The sequence below is a fragment of the Xenopus laevis genome, chromosome 1S, assembly GCF_017654675.1.
Source record: "Xenopus laevis strain J_2021 chromosome 1S, Xenopus_laevis_v10.1, whole genome shotgun sequence".
Lineage (NCBI taxonomy): Eukaryota > Metazoa > Chordata > Amphibia > Anura > Pipidae > Xenopus > Xenopus laevis.
In genome coordinates, this window is record NC_054372.1 from 159,176,647 (window position 1) to 159,190,451 (window position 13,805).

Below are 13,805 nucleotides of genomic sequence, written 5' to 3' on the forward strand. Positions count from 1 at the left end.
ATACACAGCAAATTTCCGCGGTTTGCCACTGGCGAATAAAATTGCAAAACTGCAGTGAAAATTCACCAGCAAAAAATCCACAGCGTCGTGTCAGGATAGTAGTGCACGTAAAAATTATTGCGCGTCAAAATAATTTTGATGCCCATTGACTTCAATTTGTTTCACAAATTCATCACCGTTTTGCGAATTTCGTGGGAAATTGAAATTGAAATCGGGCTAATTCGTCCATCACTACTCACAAACTCTAAAACCACAAATTATTAAAACATCTGAATATTTAAAGTAAGTACAAACAAAAAAAGAGCTCTGAACAATCCAAAAAAAAATCTGAATGGCAGGAAAACTCTAAAAATTATTTTATTTTTTTCAGACAATTCTTTTAGTGTAAAAAAAATCCCGAAACTTCTAACATTCTGATTGGTTTGAAAATGGTCCAATAGGATCAGCGCTTCTGCAGCACCTCAAAAACATTTACTTGGTGAAGTTTGGCATGAAAGATTTTTGTGTTTTTTTTCACCTGATAAATCTAAAATTTAAAAAAAAATAGGTAATTTTTTCATGATTTGTCTAAAAAAAATCGCAATTTGATTGTTAATAAATATGCCCCATAGTGGCTGCCATTACTGTTCATGTATTACACTGTAAAGCATTAAATTCCTATTTTCAGCTCATGAATAAACATCACTCGTTCGTTGATTTGACAGCAATTTGTATTCATAGGATAGACAAAGGGTAATGTGCAAATTACAGAATTTCCAATACATTTTGAAGAAAATAAAAAAAATTAAAGACTTTAATCTCTGTTAGGACAGATTTAATGATTTAACCTTGTCAATAGTCACAGGGATTCAGCCGGAGCTGTGACCTTCTTTGTAACATTTTGTCAGATGTCAGACTATGGGCTAGTCCACACGAGAAGATTCAGGGAGACTTTGTCGCCTGGCGACTAATCGCCTCGTCTTTTGAGCGACTATCTCCCCAAACTGCCTCAGCGTTTTCCCCCATAAGCTACAATGAAAAGTCGCCTGCGCTAATACACATGCGGCGATGCGTTTTCTATAGTCGCCCGAAGTTGCCTCACTGAGGCAAATGCTGCGTGTGCATTAGCGCAGGCGACTTTGCTTTGTAGCCTATGGGGAAAAACGCTGAGGCAGTTCGGGGAGATAGTCGCTCAAAAGACGAGGCGATTAGTCACCAGGTGACAAAATCTCCCCAAATCTCCTTGTGTGGCCTTACCCTAATTGTGTATAGTTCTGTCAGTATATTCAGACTCAAAAGTAAATATACAGATAAATTAAAAGAAAAGAGGTGCACAGAAAGAAGTTCTGACATTTGGAAGTGGAGCATATACTATAGTTGTACTTCAGGCAGAATGTCTGTTGTGTTTAGTTTAATTGTGGTTTTCATCTACCACAGGGTTTTGCAATGCTCTTTAATGACTTACTTTTCATTTTAAATTCAGAAAAGCAACATAAGGACAGTCCCAGTCATTTGCCAAGTTTAATGAACAGGTGGATCTTTGTGATGTGGCCACCTACACAGGAGGAAAACCTGGGGTAATTTAATTGTCTGGCTTCGGGAAATGGAATTACACTCCTTGTTACTTATATTGGACACCTGCTGACATCTAAGCACTTTTCTGCAGCATTAGGAGAAACTGGTACACAGTTGTTCAGATGGTCCTATTTCTGATGTCAAAAGAATAGCACAGTGGCACAATAGTTAGTGCAGCAATGCTGGAGTTCTGGGTTCAGTTTCAGCCTGGGAACTGTCTGCGACTGGTTTGTATATTCTCTAAAAGGCAAAAAGTGGAATTAAAATCTATATCTTTTAATTTACTGAATACATCATACACAATATAATAAGCAACCGGTCAGTTTACTAAGTCTTAAAAACAATTAAAAAGATAAACAGTCAAATAATAATAAAGAGACTCTTAAAAATCTTACCATCATTTCCTTCTGATTTATATAATTCTATACAGAACTACTCTAAAAAGTTTAAAAATGAATGTCTAAATTAATACTGTATCTTGAGAAAAAAAAGTGTTTTCTTTTTTTCTCTCTGGTATCAATTTTTTTGAGTTCAAAAAAATTAATATTAGGTGGAAAAAATCAATGTCTGTAGCACAGGAAATCACAAGAGAAGGAGCAGACTTTTTGGGGGTTATTTATCAAAGTCCGAATTTATCTCAATATTTTCTTCTGAAAACCCCCGATTAAATCCGCTAGGGATTTTTATGCTTATTTGTTATTACATTTTCCTGAAAATCCGATTTTCATGATTTTCACGAAATTTTTTTGGAATTTTCATCCTAAAACTCCGAAAACATTGGGGTATTGCACGAAACCCAGCGCACATCAAAAAATCATTGGGACTTCGACAGGTCTGAGATGCCGGATTTTCAGATTCAGACTTTTCCATTCTCAGGGTTTAATAAATTCCGAAAAAATTCTTGATATTTTAAAAGTCCTATTTTATATAAAAAAAAAACCAAAAACATTTTTCTTGATTGATCCCTTGCTGTAAAAAACGATTATGGTATTTTTGAGGTTGCTCCACGAGAGTTCAAGTTCAACCACCTCTCAAATTACCAAAATGTTAGTTTGTATATCTGCGGCATCCAAAAAATCCAAATACCGTGTGATATACTTAATTAATGTATTTAAGTCTCAACATAGAGGGGAGATTACCATTCATAAGTGAGGTGGTAAGCTTAATGCAGGCAACAACAGGGCGTCCCCTGGCCTCACCCTAATAAAGAATCTCACCACTCATTGTTCTCCACACACGCATTCCTGTTGATTCTATCTCCCTCTTGTTTGTGACAACCCAGTGTCACTATTTAGTGTGTCTGCGTCAAATTCGAGGACGTCCAAGTCAAATGCGGACTTGGCTCAGCGACCCAGTTCAGGTGGTTGGGGACCCCTGGCTTAGAGTGTTGTAGGTGGTAGTTATAGCATGATCTAAGAGATTGGTGATAGCTAGAATTGTTGTTGAAATTTTATATTGATTTCAGTGCAGGTGGAAATATGTTTACTCTTTTCACCCTTTTGTTTGACTGTCTTGAATTTAATGTATTTTGGTGAATTTTCTTTCTTTCGCAGATTTTTTTCAGATAATTTTCAGCAAAGTGAAACCCAACAAATTCACTCATCACTTTTATTAATCTTATTTAGTGATGGGCGAATTTGCGTCGTTAAAAAAAAATATTCGTGAATTTCCCGCGAAATTCGCGAAACGACAATTTTTTTTACGCCGGCCTTTTCGCAAATTTATTCGCTGGTGGTGAATAGCGCAAATTTGCAGCAAATTCGCGCCTGGCGAATAAATTCGCCCATCACTAATCTTATTACTTTATCACTCCTCTAGTTCTTTGAGTCTTTGTACACTTGGGAAAGAAAATAATTCCTTTGAGTATTGAATGTATTAACACCTATTTGTTACCTTATTACCTCTCAAAATGCCTTTCCTTAAAACATAAGAACACATTCTAGGCATGCTATACAACGAAAACACAAATCAACATACAAGTTAAGTTAGAATGAGAATGAGATGAAAGCTGGACATGAACTAATACAGGAAATAATTACTCAATATTAAGTGACAACACAAAATAGATTCTTGATCATTTCTTTTATTTGAATAAATAGCTCAGGGAGAACTGGTTTGTCTCATTCTAGTCAAAAGTTCATAATTCTAATTTGCAAATCTGTAATATTCAAAAACTTCAAAAGCAGTTTCCCTTTCCAATTTATTTTGCATTTGAAATTTGAGATATGCAGTTTGCATTATGCTAACCAGAGTAGATCCTGCATAATGTTTCTTTATTGAGAAGGAATGTTTGTATGCATCCTTTGTATCATAGACTATTACTCTGATCGTCAGCTTTGTCTGTAATATGTTATTAAAATATCAGTCTCAACCATCATAAACACTATCACAAGGTAAAATGTGAAAGGGAGTGCAGATCTTCAAACACATATTTCAAAACAACATCAGCAGCAAATACATTAAATGAATGGAAATGAGTTTCAAAATCATAATACAGACTTCTAAAAATGCAAATACTTTTTTAAATGTACTGTGCAATACAAATATGTTTACTGGAACTATTGTAAAATAGTATATATACACACATACATTGTAAAACACACACACAATAAATGATACACCATAAACCTACAGTAGGTCATTTAAATGCTTAAATGATGGCTTGAACATTACCAAGTGATATTAGGCAAATAAAGATTAAGACACATCAAAAAAATCCTGAAAAAATAAAATGGCATATCTCTATGCCTCAAGTCACTTTGAAATGACTCACTGACAAGGCACATCAAACATATTTCTCCCACACGAGACCAGGGCCGGAAATAGGGGTCGGCAGAAGAGACAGCTGCCTAGAGCGCAATAATAGGGGGCGCTGGGCAGCTACCTTCTGTCTTCTGCCTACCCCTAGTCCTAAGTCTTTCCTTTTCCCTCTTGACACCCTCTCCTCTCTTGTCTCTCCCTCCCCTCCTGCCCCCTCCCTTTCCCTCCATCACTCACCCCTCCCTCCCTGTCCATCTCTTATTTTAAATTATTTTAAGTAGGTTGAATTCTAAACAACCATATGATGAGGAATATATGATTTCCTCATATTAATAAGCAAAAATGTAAAACTGTGCTTGATGGAAGCGATGGGCGAATTTATTCGGCAGGCGCAAATTCGTGGCGAATGTCCACGTTTCGCTGCTGGCGAATAAATTCACTAAATAATATCGTCAAAATTTGGGTTTCGCAAATTTTCCGTCGTTTCGTAAATTTCGCAGGAAATTTGCAAATTTTTCAGCTAAGCAAAACGGGAGAAATTCGCCCATCACTACTGGATAGCACTGAAAATGTACACAAACCAGATCACATTGAATGTTTCCTGACAACATATATCCAAGTCATTGTAAGGGACTCTGAAGGAAAGTAATGCGTTCTTCAGGCAAGGAGCAGCTATTGTACAAACACACAAACCTCACTTGTTTACATCAAGGGCAGATATTTTATACATCATAAAGTTGAAAACACTGTGCTTTCTGCTCTAAATGTTAAAGGCCTTCTTCATTATGCTCCAGTTATTAAGACACAGATAGATACTCTACACACTACAGCACATGTGAATAAACATAGTGACACAAAACCTTATAAGGAGTGGGCAACCATATCGTGAAATGATTAGGTCCTGAGTAGAGATAAGCAAAATAGTTTGCCCTGTTTCACTGAGAAAAAAAGCCCCTAGACTATAATGGATAGCAAAAAAAATGTTGCAGGGTTGGAAAAAATTTTTGTGGTTTGACGCCCATTGACGTCAATGTGTTTGGTTACTTTTTAGCCATTTTGCAAATTTTTGGTGAATCAAAATGGTTCAGATACACCCATCTGAACCATTCCTGAGTTAATATGTTGAGCATGTTGAGCATACAAGAAAATCCAATGTACCTAATATACATGTGGTTCTAAATGTTTATGGGGAAAACATAGATCCAAAAGGTATTGCCCCAGTAGTTATTACAAATGCTGCATTAATTAGACTTCTACATTTTCCCAAAAATTAACGATCCTCTCAAACCTACTGAGAACTCAGCTATCTTCATCAAGAATTTCGACTGGTAAGGAAAATCAGTTTGTACCAGGAGACCTCATGTATCAACCCAGTAGTTGCAAAGACACTATGTAATTTTAAGACGACTGGGAATCCTTTGCAAAGTCATCAAAAATGTAGCAAGGACCAAGGCAGAGCTCCAACCCAAAACGTGGTGTGAGTCAGTTGTTGCCTCTCAATAAACACTGGCATCTTTTATATGCAGTATTGCCATTCTGTTACCTCTACTTTATATGCATTAATATACACATTTACCTAATTTCCAAGTTGATTTAACTATTATTAATTATTATTAACAATTATTATTAATTATTATTATTAACACGTGTGTTCTCTGTGTCTATAACAAATGGTTTTCCAGCACTGTGGTGATGCTTAATCTCCTAACCAAAATAAAGACTGTATTTTGTATACTACTATGTATTTTCAATAGTTTGCACTGTATATATTTGTATATTACTTAACAGTTATTTTATTCTGTGTACTGTTACACATATATATAACATTAAAGGGATCGTGTCATCGGAAAACATGTTTTTTTCAAAACACATCAGTTAATAGTGCTACTCCAGCAGAATTCTGCACTGAAATCCATTTCTCAAAATAGCAACAGATTTTTTTATATTCAATTTTGAAATCTGACATGGGGCTAGACATCTTGTCAATTTCCCAGCTGCCCCTGGTCATGTGACTTGTGCCTGCACTTTAGGAGAGAAATGCTTTCTGGCAGGCTGCTGTTTTTCCTTCTCAATGTAACTGAAGGAGTCTCAGTGGGACATGGATTTTACTATTGAGTGTTGTTCTTAGATCTACCAGGCAGCTGTTATCTTGTGTTAGGGAGCTGTTATCTGGTTACCTTCCCATTGTTCTTTTGTTTGGCTGCTGGGGGGGGGAAGGGAGGGGGTGATATCACTCCAACTTGCAGTACAGCAGTAAAGAGTGATTGAAGTTTATCAGAGCACAAGTCACATGACTGGGGCAGCTGGGAAATTGACAATATGTCTAGCCCCATGTCAGATTTCAAAATTGAATATAAAAAAATCTGTTAGCTCTTTTGAGAAATGGATTTCAGTGCAGAATTCTGCTGGAGCAGCACTATTAACTGACTCATTTTGAAAAAAGATTTTTTTCCCATGACATTATCCCTTTAAGAGAGAAACAAAGTACTTTCTTTACTGAAACCACATGTGGAAACAACAGAGTAGATTGTATATTCATTTCTTGTTTTTGATATAGGATGTGTTAAAAAAAATGTTAAGGTTCACTTAATGCACACTGACAAGTATCACTGCTTCCAAGCCAGTGTGATGTTTTATGATTTTGATTTTTCAAGTACATAGGGATTACAGTTCCATGAATAAAAGCCGACTGCTTTTTATTACAGCTATACTGTTAGGTGCTACAAATATCAAGCACATTAAAATTCTTCAGATAGAAGTTAAAGATTCAATCAGCACATCAGATGAAAGCGATCAAAACTTTCACCCCAAGCACAGAATTTAAAAATGACAGCTGTAAAAAAGCATCAACAAGAAAACATCAGGATTCACTGTGAAATGACTGATAAATGATTGAGAAATGCAGCAGTACATACACCTATATACACTCTAATTGCAGTATTGTTAAATAATATAAAATAAAATGATATACATAACATCTAATTACATTTCTTATCTAAGTATATTTTTGTAAAATAACAAACATTTCATTTTACAAGAAGTTTAAAAAGTAAAAATATGTAATAATGTTGTTTATAATATGTTACAAATCAACTTTACATTTAGCTGTCCGCCCAATCAAAACTGCACAAGAGTTGTAAGAATTCATTGCTTAAGCAAGACATACTGTATATTGAGTTCTGATCATTATCTCTGCTGAGCGAAATAATTTTTTTAAATTTATGTAGTAGGGTAAAAGTTTTTTATCTGCTCTACCACATAGCGGAGCCACAGGACTCCAGTAGTGCCACACGCAAGTACATGCATGCTAGATCTCATTTCGTAGCAGAAGAGGGCTATATTTAGTTCTTGACGCAGCAAATGAAACATGAGAATGAATAGAGAAAATGATTCCTAACTGGGCTACGTTATGGTGCTTAAAATACATGTGAATTATATTGTAAGAAGTTTAAAAAAAAAAAGCAAGTTGAACATATATTACAATGCTCTTGAAATTTAGCAGTAATGGCCTATTATGGTTAATGATTTGAAGAAACTGATGGTATCCTCTGAATATTTTTATATAAAGATGACATTTTTTAAAATACAGGTATGGGATCTCCCATAGATTTCATTATAATGAAATAATCCAAATTTTAAAAAACATTTTTTTTCTTTGTAATAATGAAACGGTACCTTGTACTTGATCCAAACTTAGATATAATTCATCTTTATTGAAGGCAAGACAAGCCTATTGGGTTTATTTATTGATTGAATGATTTTCTAGTAGACTTAAGGTATGAAGATCCAAATTACAGAAAGATTATACAGAAAACCCCCCTTTATTAAAATTATGGCAAGACCGAGATTACTAAATTACATGAACAAAAGCTAACAAGATGTTTATTGAAGTAGAATTTTTCAAAAATGAAGCCATGTTGTGATAAACATGAGCTCCAAAAAGGCCTTATACTTTCATTATGGCAAAGCTGAATTAATTTTATAAACGTGCACTTCAATAATACGCAGTAACATATTTTATGGTGGAAAGGTAGTTGGATAACAGATTTCCATTTACTCGAGTAATATTGTATTTTGCCATTGAAACTATTAACGTATACTGTATACCAAACTGATGATCTAAGGCTAAGCAACATATGACCTGGCATTGCAGATAATTTCACTATTATATTTTAATAGCTATGATAGATTTTGCTGGTTCATTTTTTGTTAAAATAGTTACTGTATGTAAATTAGAGAAGACAAAGTAATCCATCAGCAGATAGCAAGACAGGATAAAACGCTAATTGTCATAATAGAAGAATGAAAAACAGATAATGGCATGATTTATTGCTTTTGCAATGAAACAAAATCATGCATTAAATGCAGGGAAAGCAATCATTTACAGTCATATGTGTTATTTAAAAATTAGGAATCTGTTCTGCCAATACACATAAATGTAGTGCCATATAAAACTATAACTTTTAAGGTCCTTCATTTCAAAATTGAGATTGTGAAAAAAACATGAGCAACATTTTGCCCAGAATATTTGAGAAAAAATTATTCGACCCCCTAGTTCGCCACCTAAAACCTACCGAGGCCAATGTTAGCCTATGGGGAAGGTCCCCATAGGCTTCCTAACAATTTCCTGATCGAAGGAATATCCTTCGATCGATGGATTAAAATCCTTTGAATCGATCGATTCGAAGGATTTAATCGTTCGATCGAACGATTATTCCTTCGATCGTTCGACCGTAGGAATAGCGGTAAATCCTTTAACTTCGATATTCGACCCTAGGTAAATGTGCCCCTAAGCCTACTGTTACGATAGGTATAAGAGGATTTTATTTTTATCCACACTCATCCCCCCCCCACAAATCTTCTTTTCCCTTCTCCATCACATCTATTTTCTCTGAAAGACATAGCTCTTTAACCTCTAGAAGAGATTTGCTGTTTAGTTTCAGAGACTACAATAATGCTTATGTTTTAAAATCCATGTACATTAGTAGTGATGGGTGAATTTATTCGCCAGTCGCGAATTCGTGGCGAATTTGCGCAATTCGCGCCGAGCGAATAAATTCGCGAAACGCCGGTGAAAATTCGCGGTAAAAAGTCAAAAACGGGTGCCGGCGCCAAAAACGGGCGCCGGCTTCGAAAAAACAGGCACCGGCGTCAAAAACGGGCGCCGGCGTCAAAAACGAGACGCCAGCACCGTTTCGCGAATTTTTTCAGTTTCACGAAATTCGCTAATTTTTCAGCGAAGTGAAACGGCGCAAATTCGCCCATCACTATGCATTAGTAGTGTCACAATATTTACAGATGGAGCACAGATTTATTTCTTATCTTGCTTGCAAAGTATTGAATAGAAATGTTGGTCTCATAATTTCAGTTTCACCACTTAACAAATGATGTTGTCCTTGAGTCAGGAATAATAATATCTGCTTTGCACTTTAAAATGTTTAGACCCTGGTGTGTGTGGTCACATATTACTAACAGGGTGTCAGAGTGCAAAACCATTACCACTTTCTTAGACCAAACATCAAAACAGCAGGTATAAGAATAAAGTTGAAGGAATATACACTATATTTTGCCTAAAAGGGTTTTAACTCTGGTGGAAATATAATGTTTTCATTAGCTAGGTTTAGTGGCCACATGTTTCACTGCACTTATATTAAGCTCTCCAATAACTTTTCTTTTTATAGGCTGTTTTAGTGGACTCCATGGGCAATAGCTGGTAGAAATGTATAAATATTTTCACTGGAAATTGCTTTTTTCCCCAGCAAGTAACGGATGCAGGTAAATTCTGATTCAGAATTCGGCTATAAATGGCAAGGATAACTTTTGTTAAACATTATAAGACTTTAATGTGGAATTGACCTATTGATTTCTTGAAAGTTCTGTCCTATATCTTGAAATGAAATATTCTTGATCCTCATATTAAAAGTTACCAAGTGAAAATGAGAGCACCTGAAAGGTTTTTGTTGAAATATATGTTAAATGTGATCACACGTTCCACAAAATATATGTTGCAGAGGCTGTAGTTTTACAGTATTTACACCTTTAAAGTGGAACTTAAAGTATTTTTAGTTTTTAATCTTAGTTCACTAAACAGAGGAACAAAAGATCTAATATTTAAACCAATGGTCCAGTTGTTTATTTCTTAAGCATAGTTATCTGAGCAATCAGAAAACAGAAAAAAAAAACCACAAACTCTCCCGTGTCTCCCTTCTGCAACTTGCCTCTAAACTCCTAGAGCGTATTGTGTTCTCCCGTATTACTAACTTTCTACACACCCATGATCTGTTGGACCCTCTGCAATCTGGTTTCCGGCCTGGTCACTCTACTGAGACTGCTTTATGCAGAGTTACAAATGATCTTCAGGTTGCCAAAGGTCACTTTTCCATCCTTCTCCTCTTTGACCTATCATCTGCATTTGATACAGTTGATCACTCTCTCCTGATGCAGATTCTGTATTCGCTTGGCATCCGTAACCAGGCTGCATCTTGGCTCTCTTCTTACCTTTCTAACCGATCATTCACTGTCTCCTATGATAACAAAACCTCATCTCCAGTTCCACTTAATGTGGGGGTGCCGCAAGGCTCTGTACTTGGTCCGCTGTTGTTCTCCCTGTACACTCTGTCTTTGGGAGATCTCATCCGTTCATTTGGCTTTAATTATCATCTATGCTGATGATACACAAATATATTAATCCACCCCTTCATTAACAGCTGAAACAGAGGCTCCAATCTCTAACTGCCTCCTGGCTATATCAAATTAGATAAACCAGCGCCACTTCAAACTCAACCTAAAACTGAACTAATCATCTCTCCACCTAAGCCTGGTCCTATTCCCCTATTTACTATCTCTATTGATGGCATGCTCACTAATCCTGTCAACTCAGCACGCTGTCTGGGGGTAATCTTTGACTCCTCTCTCTCTCCTTCTATGACAATATTAACACCACTGTCAAAACCTGCTACGGCCAAGACGCTCATGCATGCTCTCATTCTATCCAGACTACAATATTGTAAACTTCTACTAACTGGCCTCCCTAACTCCAATCTCTCCCCTCTACAGTCTGTATTAAACACTGCTGCTAGAATTATCCTCCTCTCATCCAAAAGGGTACAGGCCCCTCCGCTGCTGAAGTCCTTATCATGGCTTCCTATAAAACAAAGAATAAACTCCTCCTCATGACCTCCAAAGCCCTTCATTCCTCTGCACCTAACTACATCTCATCTCTTGTCTCTCTATATGTTTCTGGACGAAACTTCCGCTCTTCTCAGGGCAACCCACTACTCCTGCTGTTTCCCGTATCAAACCCTTCTCTCTTGCGACTCCTTATATTTGGAATGTCATTCCTGAATCTCTCAGGAAAGAATCCTCCTTCAGTTTTTTTAAAACAAAACTCAAAGACTACCTCTGGGAGCACCTGGATGACACCTGAACTGGGAACTGGCACTTATATAACAGTGTAACAAACTGTAACCTATAGCACCTTAATACCCCTCTGAATTTTGTCTGTATGTTACCCTCCCATTTAGACTGTAAGCCCTATGGGGTAGGGTCATATAGCATTTTGTTTCCTTGACACTGAGCACTTAATCTGTATTGTAATTATATTTTATATTTATGTGAATTGTATTTCTGATAATTCACTTATTGTTACTTTTTATTTCAATGACCCCTTGTTTGTTACTACTAATTTATTGTTTTGCTGTACAGTGCTTTGCCCTCAAGCAGCGCTATACAAATAAAAATATACATACATGCATATATACAAACTGAATGGATCCAGAGAAAGCAATATTTAGGGGCCGATTCATCAAGGGTCGAATATCGAGGGTTAATTAACCCTCGATATTCGACTAGGAACTAAAATCCTACGACTTCGAATATCGAAGTCGAAGGATTTAGCGCAAATGCTGCGATCGAAGGAATATTCCTTCGATCGAACGATTAAATCCTTCGAATCTAACGATTCGAAGGATTTTAATCCAACGATCGAAGGAATATCCTTCGATCAAAAAAACTTAGGCAAGCCTATGGGGACCTTCCCCATAGGCTAACATTGACTTCGTTAGCTTTTAGCTGCCGAAGTAGGGGGTCGAAGTTTTTTTTAAAGAGGCAGTACTTCGACTATCGAATGGTCGAATAGTCGAACGATTTTTAGTTCGAATCCTTCGATTCGTAGTCGTAGTCGAAGGTCGAAGTAGCCCATTCGATGGTCGAAGTAGCCCAAAAAACACTTCGAAATTCGACGTTTTTTTACTTTGAATCCTTCACTCGAGCTTGATGAATCGGCCCCTAAATGTTTAAAACCCCACAAATAATGAGTGAAGAACAACCACTTATTGCTTTTAATGATTTCAAATCGAAATAGAAATCCCTCCACAATAAGTATTAAATATGAATGGGTATGTTATTTAATTTTGCTTACTGTAACCTATATTACAGGTATGGGACCTGTTATCCAGAATGTTCGGGACCTGGGGTTTTCTGGATAATGGATCTTTTTGTAATTTGAATCTTCATGCCTTAAGTCTAATAGAAAATTATGTAAACATTAAATAAACCCAATGGGCTGATTTTCCTTCCAAGAAGGATTACTTATATCTTAGTTTGGAACAACGTACTGTTTTATTACTACAGAGAAAAAGGAAATCATTTTTAAAAATTTGAACAATTTGATTATAATGGAGTCTATGGAAGACTACCTTTCCGTAATTCTGAGCTTTCTGGATAACGGGTTTCTCGATAACTAATCCTATACCTCTACTTACAAATTATCTGGGTAATAATTACTGAGCCAGATGAACTGCTAATTGTCTCTTACAGTTGCCTGTCAAGTTGAACCAATTTATTAAATACATACTTATCATCACTACTTTATTGCCAGGATGAAATGTAGGCCCTCTTTGCTTTGTTTTATTATTTTATTACATATGCTTTATCTATAATAAAAAAATTCCTTAGACAAATAACATTATATCATGCTTATAAATTTACTCTCCACTTAGTAGTCACCTCTCCTTGGCCAGCGCTATATTATTCCTGAGCTTCATTTGCTCCATCCTGTCCATACATTATCCATTCTGAACTTTCCAGACCACTTTTAAAATTTTACAATGTATAAAAATACACACAGGCAGGATAAGCATTTTAACCAGTGATGAGCAAATCTGACCAGCTTTTTCACCCATTAAAGTCTACTGGCGTCGTTTCGTGATGGAACCTAGACAAAAATTCAGCTCATCGCTAATTTTAACAAATAATAATAAGTTCAATAAGTACAAAAATACAGATAAATAGAAATATGCATTAATTGCCATGTGGTAAGTTGGAAGGAGACAGAGATTAGAGCTCACAGTGCTTAACATTCATATTTTCATTGCCAAAGTCTTTTTGGTTGGCTTGCTTAGTAAGAGACTTTTTGATTCAGCCATAAATTTAAAAAAAATCTATTAAGGTAGATAATGAATGTTTCACCTCAAGTCTCGTCCTAACTGACC